Here is a 10,711-nt window from a genome sequence, read left to right as displayed (position 1 = left end):
AAAAGTAAAATAAAATAAAAAAAAAGATTTGTGCCATGTATGGAGAAGATGCTGTGTTAAATGTCTCAAAAGTGGTTTTGAAGTTTCATGTTGGAGAGTTCTTGCTGGACAATCCTCCATTGTATGGTAGACCAGTTGAAGTTTATATTGATCAAATGGAAACATTAATTGAGAACAGTCAATATTATACCACACAGGAGATAGCTGGCACACTCAATATACCCAAATTAAGCACTAAAAATAATTTGTAAGAGCTTTGATGCTTCGATTTCACATAAATGAAGTGAAAAAAAAAATCTTGACTATATTTCTACATGTGATTCTCTACTGAAATGTAACCAAAATGTTTTATTATTTTTTGGGGGGGGTGGGGTGCAGCTCGTAGCATGCAAGATCTTAGTTCCCAGATCAGGGATCAAACCTGTGTTCCCTTGCATTGGAAGTTCAGAGTCTTAACCACTGAGCGACCAGGGAAGTCCCCTGAGTATTCCGTTCTTAAAACAAACTGCGACAGGTGAAGAAAAGTGGATACTGTACAATAATGTGGAATGGAAGAGATCATGGGGCAAGAGAAAGGAACCACCATCTACCATGCCAAATGCTAATCTTTATCTAAAGAAAGTGATGCTGTGTATATGGTGGAATTGGAAGAAAGTCCTCTATTATGAAATTCTTTTTAAAAACCAAATGATTAGTTCCAAAAATTACTGCTCCCAATTAGACTAATTGAAAACAGAACTTGGTGTAAAGCATCCAGAATTAGCAGAAAATACATAATCTTCTATGAGGACAATGCAAGAACACATGTTTCTTTGATGACTAAGCAAAAAATTTGCAACTTGACTGGGAAGTTCTGATTCAGACTTTGTGTTTGCCTGACATTGCACCTTCAGATGTTCTTTTATCTCAGTGTTTACAAAATTCTGTTGTTGCAAAAAAATTTAATTCCCTGAAATACTATAAATGGGACCTGGAACAGTTTTTTGTTCAAAACGTAAAAAATTTTGGGAAGAATTATGAAGTTTCCTGAAAAATGGCTGAAGATAGTGGGGAAAAACAATAATAACATTGTTCAATAAAGTTATTGGTAAAAAGAAAAAATGTATCTTTTATTTTGACTGAAAAAAACAAAGGAAGTTTCTGCCTAGCACAAATATGTACATCAAATAATTACACTGTGTACTTTAAATTTTTATAGCGCTGTATGTTAATTACATCTCAATAAAATTGGAAGACAAAATCAAAATTATAGAAAACATTCTCTCTTTTTTTTTTTTTTTTGGCTTGTTCATTTTCTTTTGATCTCGATTTCAGAAGACATACATTCTCATACATCACTCCCTTTGTAATATTCATTTTATTTTGTTCACCTATATAATGCCATAGTTGAATTATATGATGACTTTCTAATGTTATCAGTATAAAAATTCTCTGTACTTGACTGACATGGTTATTTACATGATAATTTTACTAGAATATATGTTTCATGAAACCTGGAACAGTGTGTGTTTGTGTGGTGTGTGTGTGTGTGTGTGTGTGTGTGTATGTGCACATGTGCGGGTGCATGTGTGCTTTTGAAGAGCTGTCCTTGGAGTCTTTAGAGATTTACTGGCACTTCGTTGGCACTCAATAAACATTTATTGACAGGATGAAAAATTCTTACTATATCCCTCCAAAATTTGAAACCTGACAATCAATTTCATACCTATAGCTCTGTGATGTATGCATTGTTTTGCTCCCAGCTTTCTTTCATGTTGATAAATATTTCAGTGTCTTTCATCAGAGCTTTGCACTGCAGTAAACACAGGGGTCTTGCTTTTGAACAAAATCTATTAATTCAAAATAATCATTTAAAATGATCTAATTATATTAACAGTAAACTGTTTCTGTGATCAAATTTAGATTCATATTCTTAATGTTGTGGCATATTATAGTCTAGTAGTACTAGTATAAAATCTATTGTGCTTTCATTAAAGTGGATAAACATTTTAAAAATTTTGCATTGTATTCTAAATTATGGTTTCTAAAATCACTACTGTTTATCTTGCCATTGTTCCTTTTAATCTAAAGGAACCCTTCAACTATACAGTTGCTGTTTTTTTTTTTTTTAATGTAAGCTACAAATGATGTATGTTAAGTTCATCTGACTTAATACTGATATTTTCTCACTGATTTTCTTTTTGGATTATCAATCAATTGATGTAAGTGGGAAGGGGAAAGACTAGAAATCTCTTCAAGAAATAAGAGATACATAGGGATCATTTCATACAAAGATGGGCTCGATAAAGGACAGAAATGGTATGGACCTAACAGAAGCAGAAGATATTAAGAAGAGGTGGCAAGAATACAGAGAAGAACTGTACAAAAAAGATCTTCATGACCAAGATAATCACGATGGTTTGATCACTCACCTAGAGCCAGACAATCTGCAATGTGAAGTCAAGTAGGCCCTAGAAAGCATCAATACGAACAAAGCTAGTGGAGGTGATGGAATTCCAGTTGAGCTGTTTCAAATCCTGGAAGATGATGCTGTGAAAGTGCTGCACTCAATATGCCAGCAAATTTGGAAAACTCAGCAGTGGCCACAGGACTGGAAAGATCAGTTTCCATTCCAATCCCAAACAAAGGCAATGCCAAAGAATGCTCAAACTACCGCACAATTGCACTCATCTCACACGCTAGTAAAGTAATGTTCAAAATTCTCCAAGCCAGGCTTCAGCAATACATGAACCGTAAACTTCCAGATGTTCAAGCTGGTTTTAGAAAAGACAGAGGAACCAGAGATCAAATTGCCAAAATCCGCTGGATCATGGAAAAAGCAAGAGAGTTCCAGAAAAACATCTATTTCTGCTTTATTGACTATGCCAAATCTTTTGACTGTGTGGATCACAATAAACTTTGGACAATTCTGAGAGAGATGGGAATAGCAGACAACCTGACCTGCCTCTTGAGAAACCTATATGCAGATCAGGAAGCAACAGCTGGAACAGGACATGGAACAACAGACTGGTTCCAAATAGGAAAAGGAGTACCTCAAGTCTGTATATTGTCACCCTGCTTATTTAACTTATATGCAGAGTACACCATGAGAAACGCTGGGCTGGAAAAAGCACAAGCTGAAATCAGAATTGCTGGGAGAAATATCAGTAACCTCAGATATTCAGATGACACTACCTGCCAGCGTGAGGAACTCTGCCCATGGCAAAGGTCATGAGGAAGGAAGCTTGGCATAGACAAAGGCGTGATCAAGCCTCAGGAAACCCCCTGTTCCCAAGCATCTACCCCCAAAACCAGAGTACTTTATGGGGGGCTCTCCCCCATAACCATTTCTTTTGGAGAAGGAGTTAACTTGCAGCTACAAGTTAGCAAAAATTCCTGGGCGTGACAAGAGTGTTTCAACTTACGAACTCTGAAGGTTCTCTGGCCTGCCTGAGCAGGTTCGTCCGGCCGCATGTGATTGTTTACAGCCTCCCAACTGTGAGAGGCATGGGATATTTTAAAACTTTCTAAATACAGACTCTTTTAAGAAGTTAGAAGATCATTAGTATAGTATTAGTGGGTTGATTAGGAATTATATTGGTGAAGGGTTTTTTCATTTGTCGTGCCAGTAATTACTGTTAATTCCCTGCCCTGGGTGTGACAAGGGTGTCTCAGGCCAAACCTCTCTGCTGACAGACTAGCTTGTGTGACAACCTCTCAACCATAAACAGCACAGAGAGTTTGGAGTATTAGCATAGGGCTTTATTCATTGATGAGTCAATGATTGCCACCAGGCCTCCATATCCTTAGGCACCTAGGAATATATTAATCAATGTATTTGGAAAATAGAAAAGGAAATATAGTAGTTTTTTGATGTTAGCAATACTAGACTTTTTGAGTTAATGAATTTTCTCTATTGTTATAGATCACTGTACTTTGTTATAAATCACTATAAATCACTATGCTATGTACAAATGTAACTTTATCACTATCTTAAGACAAAATAGATCTTAAGGGGAACATTGGTGAAGGGTTTACATTTGTTGAGCCAATATTTGCTGCTAAATCTCCATATCCCTGCCCTTATAATGAATATAACTAGCATATAGGAGAAATAAGTATTAACCTTTAAGATTAATCATGTTAAACCTTAGGTTAAGTAAATTCCTTTATTGATTGTAACTCACTACACCCTCACTTTATAGGAATGCAACTTTATTTGGAGGGTGGCACCTGATTTAAGAAAAAAATCACCCTGGAAAAATAAGTTTTCTGGTTAACTGACCGGTATCAGAAAGGGCCATAAAATGTCAGCAGACCTCATGGCTAGAAGATGATGTAAAATCCCATAAGACCTTTGCATAATTGTATATGAAGCACGTAATTGTGACAAGGGTCAGGTCTGCTGACCCCCGCGTAACTCTGTGTTCATCCCTATGTATAACAAAAAGGTATATAAACAAACCTGAAATATAAAGAAATCAGATCAGTTTCTGGAATGACTGATTCCCCCGTGTCGTTTCTTTCTTGCTCCCTGCTTTCCTGGCTGAATTCCCATCTGAAATGTGTACCCATCAAGCCTGCTAATTCTGCCTGGGCTTCTGAGATCGGACCGGGGAGGCCTCAGTGCCTCCTCTCCTTCGGGAGAATGGAAAGACGCCTGTGGCCTACGTAGGTGGTGATTGGTATTCCATGTAAACCACTTATTCAGCCTCTTTTTCTCCGTTAGTTTTCCTACTACACTATCCGTTTCCAATCTCTTTCTATATCTGTAATTAAATAAGTTTTTTCCAGGATGCCGATTCCATCCCCACCTTTGAATTACCCTGGATCCACCGGGGCTGGACCCCAGCACCTACTCTTATGGCAGAAAGTGAAGAGGAACTAAAAAGCCTCTAGATGAAAGTGAAAGAGGAGAGTGAAAAAGTTAGCTTAATGCTCAACATTCAGAAAACGAAGATCATGGCACCTGGTCCCATCAGTTCATGGGAAATAGATGGGGAAACAATGGAAACAGTGTCAGACTTTATTTTCTGGGGCTCCAAAATCACTGCAGATGGTGATTGCAGCCATGAAATTAAAAGACACTTACTCCTTGGAAGAAAAGTTATATTAGCTTTCCTAGATAGCATATTAAAAAGCAGAGACATTACTTTGCCAAGAAAGGGCCATCTAGACAAGGCTATGGTTTTTCTGGTAGTCATGTACAGATGCGAGAGTTGGACTGCCAAGAAAGCTGAGCACCGAAGAATTGATGCTTTTGAACTGTGGTGTTGGAGAAGACTCGTGACAGTCCCTTGGACTGCAAGGAGATCCAACCAGTCCATTCTAAAGGACATCAGTCTTGGGTGTTTTTTGGAAGGACTGATGCTAAAGCTGAAACTCCAGTACTTTGGCCACCTCATGCAAAGAGTTGACTCATTGTAAAAGACCCTGATGCTGGGAGGAATTGGGGGCAGAAGGAGAAGGGGACAACAGAGAATAAGATGGCTAGATGGCATCACTGATTTGATGGACTTAAGTTTGAGTGAAATCTGGGAGTTGGTGATTGACAGGGAGGCCTGGCGTGCTGTGATTCATGGGATCGCAACTGGTCGGACAGGACTGAGTGATTGAGCTGAATTGAACTGAACTGAATGTTTATTTTATATTTAGTTGCTCCTATATTGGAGCTTTTATATTGTTTCCATACATATACTACAAAATGTCATATCCTTCTGTTAGATTAATCTCTTTCTCACTAAGCAATGTTCTTGTGGATTTTTTTTTTTTTTTTTTTTTTTGCAGTCAGTGTTTTAAATTGTATTTGGTCTGATATAAGTATAGCTACCTCAGCTTTATATTGGTTTCCATTTGTATAAAATATCGTTTTCCATCCTTTCATTTTCAACATGTATGTTCCTTTACATTTCAAGTTGACACTGTGATCAACATAAAATATATTGCTTTACATATGTTACTGTATATACTCTTTGTGGTAACTACAAAGCAAAATGATGTTTACCTGAAACTGAAGCTCCAATACTTTGGCCACCTAATATGAAGAAATGACTCACTGGAAAAGACCCTGATGCTGGGAAAGATTGAAGACAGGAGAAGGAAAAAACAGAAGATAAGTTCTTTGGATGGCATCACTGACTTGACGGACATGAGTTTGAGAAAGCTCCAGGAGTTGGTGATGGCCAGGGAAGCCTGAGGTGCTTCAGTCCATGGGGTTGCAAAGGGTCGGACACAACTGAGCAACTGATCTGCACTGAGCAAAGCAAAAGAACTATAATAGATACAAAAAGGATAAAGAAATCTAAGCATGCCACTAAAGATAGCCATGATACCACAAAGGGGAAGAGCAAGAGAAGAAGAAAAGTACAGAGAGGAACTACAAATTAGTCAGAAAATGATGAACCAAATGCCAATAGAAGCATTTATTTGAGTAATTTCTTTTTTTTTATTTTATGTTTTTATTTTATTTTTTTCACAATCATTCAGTTTACTTGAATATAATTTAATGAATTTTTCTAGGAGTGTTAAATCTAGTATGTTAAGAAAAGGATGTACCTCCATATAAATGTTTGTTGTTGTTTTAATATAAATTTATTTTAATTGGAGGCTAATTAGTTTACAATGTTGTATTCATTTTGCCATACATCAGCATGAATCTGCCACGGGTGTGCACGTGTTCCTCATCCTGAACCTCCCTCCCACCTCCCTCCCCATACCATCCTTCTGGGTCATCCCAGTGCACCAGCCCCCATCATCCTGTATCCTGCATCGAATCTGGACTGGTGATTCATTTCATATATAATATTATATATGTTTCAGTGCCATTCTCCCAAATATTCCCACCCTCTTGCTCTCCCACAGAGTCCAAAAGACTTCTATACATCTGTGTCTCTTTTGCTGTCTCACATACAGGGTTATCGTTACCATCTTTCTAAATTCCATATATATGCGTTAGTATACTGTATTGGTGTTTTTTTCTTTCTGGCTTACTTCACTCTGTATAATACGTTCCAGTTTCATCCACCTCATTAGAGCTGATTCATATGTATTCTTTTTTAATGGCTGAGTAATACTCCATTGTGTATATGCACCACTGCTTTCTTATCCATTCATCTGATGATGGACATCTAGGTTGCTTCCATGTCCTGGCTATTATAAATAGTGCTGCAATGAACATTGGGGTACTCATGTCTCTTTTAGTTCTGGTTTCCTCGGTGTTATGCCCAGCAGTGGGATCGCTATGTCATAAGGCAGTTCTACTTCCAGTTTTTTAAGGAATCGCCACACTGTTCTCAATAGTGGCTGTACAAGTTTGCATTCCCACCAGCAGAGTAAGAGGGTTCCCTTTTCTCCACTCCCATTTCAGCATTTATTGCTTGTAGACTTTTGGATCGCAGCCATTCTGACTGGAGTGAAGTAGTACCTCATTGTGGTTTTGATTTGCATTTCTCTGATGATGAGTGATGTTGAGCATCTTTTCATGTGTTTGTTAGCCATCTGTATGTATTTCTTTAAATTAAAGTGAACTAAATTCTCAAATCAGCAGACATAGAGTAGCTAAATTGATAACAATGAAAAAAAAAACAAAAACAAAAACAAAAAACACCTAGATGTCCATCAGCAGACGAATGGATAAGAAAGCTGTGATACATATACACAGTGGAGTATTACTCAGCCATTAAAAAGAATACATTTGAATCAGTTCTAATGAGGTGGATGAAACGAGCCTATTATACAGAGTGAAGTAAGCCAGAAAGAAAAACACCAATACAGTATACTAACGCATATATATGGAATTTAGAAAGATGGTAATGATAACCCTGTATGTGAGACAGCAAAAGAGACACAGATGTATAGAAGTCTTTTGGACTCTGTGGGAGAGGGAGAGGGTGGGAATATTTGGAAGACTGGCATTGAAACATGTATAATATCATATATGAAAGGAATCGCCAGTCCAGGTTTGATGCATGATACTGGATGCTTGGTGCTGGTGCACTGAGATGACCCAGAGAGATGGAACGGGGAGGAGGAAGGGGGTTCAGGATGAGGAACATGTGTATACCTATGGCAGATTCATGTTGATGTATGGCGAAACCAATACAATATTGTAAAGTAAATAATGATGATGTGATCACTAATCTAGAGCCAGACATCTTGGAAAGTGAAGTCAAGTGGGCCTTAGAAAGCATCACTACAAACAAAGTTAGTAGAGGTGATGGATTTACAGTTGAGCTGTTTCAAATCCTGAAAGATGATGCTGTGAATATGCTACACTCAATATGCCTTCAAATTTGGAAAACTCAGCAGTGGCCACAGGACTGGAAAAGGTCAGTTTTCATTCCAATCCCAAACAAAGGCAATGCCAAAGAATGCTCAAACTACCGCACAATTGAACTCATCTTACATGCAAGTAAAGTAATGCTCAAAATTGTCCAAGCCAGGTTTCAGCACTACGTGAACCTTGAACTCCCTGATATTCAAGCTGGTTTCAGAAAAGGCAGAGGAACCAGAGATCAAATTGCCAATATCTGCTGGATCATGGAAAAAGCAGGATAGTTCCAGAAAAACATCTATTTCTGCTTTATTGACTATGCCAAAGCCTTTGATTGTGTGGATCACAATAAACTGTGGAACATTCTGAAAGAGATGGGAATACCAGACCACCTAACCTGCTTCTTGAAAAATCTGTATGCAGGTCAGGAAGCAACAGTTAGAACTGGACATGGAAAAACAGACTGGTTCCAAATAGGAAAAGGAGTGTGTCAAGGCTGTATATTGTCAACCTGCTTATTTAACGTCTATGCAGAGTACATCATGAGAATCGCTGGGCTGTAAGAAACAAAAGCTGGAATCAAGATTGCTGGGAGAAATATCAATAACCTCCGATATGCAGATGACACCACCCTTATGGGAGAAAGTGAAGAGGAGCTAAAAAGCCTCTTGATGAAAGTGAAAGAGGAGAGTGAAAAAGTTGGCTTAAAGCCAACATTCAGAAAACGAAGATCATGGCATCTGGTCCCATCACTTCATGGGAAATAGATGGGGAAACAGTGGAAACAGTGTCAGACTTTATTCTTTTGGGCTCCAAAACCACTGCAGATGGTAACTGCAGCCATGAAATTAAAGGACGCTTACTCCTTGGAAGAAAAGTTATGACCAACCTAGATAGCATATTCAAAAGAAGAGACATTACTTTGCCGACTAAGGTCCGTCTAGTCAAGGCTATGTTTTTTCCCGTGGTCATGTATGGATGTGAGAGTTGGACTGCGATGAAGGCTGAGTGCCGAATAATTGATGCTTTTGAACTGTGGTGTTGGAGAAGACTCTTGAGAGTCCCTTGGACTGCAAGGAGATCCAACCAGTCCATTCTGAAGGATATCATCCCTGGGACTTCTTTGGAAGGAATGATGCTGAAGCTGAAACTCCAGTACTTTGGCCACCTCATACAAAGAGTTGACTCATTGGAAAAGACTCTGATTCTGGGAGGGATTGGGGGCAGGAGGAGAAGGGGACGACTGAGGATGAGGTGGCTGGATGGCATCACTGACTCGATGAACATGAGTCTGAGTGAACTCCGGGAGTTGGTGATGAACAGGGAGGCCTGGTGTGCTGCAATTCATGGGGTCACAAAAATTCAGACACGACTGAGTGACTGAACTTAACTGAACTGAAAATAAATAAATTTATAACAAAAAAAACAAGAACAATGGCAAAAATAAGAAGACATACATGCTGCCTACAGAAGACAGTGAATTATTTGAGCAGTGGAATGGGAGCCAAACAGAGCCAATAATACTTACTTCTTAAAATCTTTTGAAACTAGTGTTTTTGTTTTGTTTGGCTTTTATTTCATAATCATAAACTTAAGTCTGTAATACAGATAAACTTTGAGAAAGATAAGGAAAATATGGAACTCAAAGAACTGCAATGAGAACAAAGTTTATAGGATATTTTTAGCATATGGAATTGAAGGGGTGCTCTCATGAGCTATAAAAGGGATGTTTTGATGGTTAAGACAAAGCAGAAGTCAAATGTATTAGATTTGTCCACAGTCAGCAATGGTGATCTTCTTTTACCATTGTTTTGCCATTCCTGGACTCAAAGCACACCACAGCTTCCACAATATTCATGCTTTCTTTCACTTTGCCAAAGACTACAAGCTTGCCATTCAACCAGTCAGTCTTGATAATGCACATAAAAAACTGGAAACTGTTTGTCTAGGGGCCAATGTTTGCCATGGACAAGGTACTCAGACCCATATGTTACAGGATGAATTTTTCATAAATTTTCTCCCCATAGATGAACTTACCACTAGTGCCTTTATGGCATGTAAAGGCTCTGCTCTGGCATATAATTATAAAAATTATTCTGTGAAGGCAGGATCTTTTATAATTAAATCCTCTCGCCCCAGTGCTCAGAATATGAAGGTTTTCTGCTGTCTTTGAAAGTTTGAAAGAGATGCAGCAGAAGGACTGGCTGTCAATGGCAATATCAAAGAACTTATGGGGACTGACCATGGTTGTGCAGCACAGGAGGCTGTGGGCTGGCAGTGTCTGCAAGGCCTGGAAAAGTGAAGGTGCTAGTGTCTCAGTTGTGTCCAACTCTTTGAGACCCAATGGACTGTCTGTGGAATTCTCCAGGTGAGAATACTAGAGTAGGTAGCCATGCCCTTCTCCAGGGGATCTTCCTAACGCAGGGATCAAACCTGAGTCTCCCACATTACAGGCAGATT

The 10,711-nt window shown here is 38.6% G+C and overlaps 1 pseudogene; it reads right to left on the bottom strand.

Annotated features, from left to right (window-relative positions):
- On the bottom strand, positions 10,016 to 10,496 carry LOC106502875 (annotated as a pseudogene).

This window comes from Capra hircus, chromosome 15 (assembly GCF_001704415.2).
Source record: "Capra hircus breed San Clemente chromosome 15, ASM170441v1, whole genome shotgun sequence".
Taxonomy (NCBI): Eukaryota; Metazoa; Chordata; class Mammalia; order Artiodactyla; family Bovidae; genus Capra; species Capra hircus.
The sequence above is the reverse complement of the archived record's forward strand: the minus strand, read 5'-3'. Positions and strand labels throughout refer to the sequence as shown.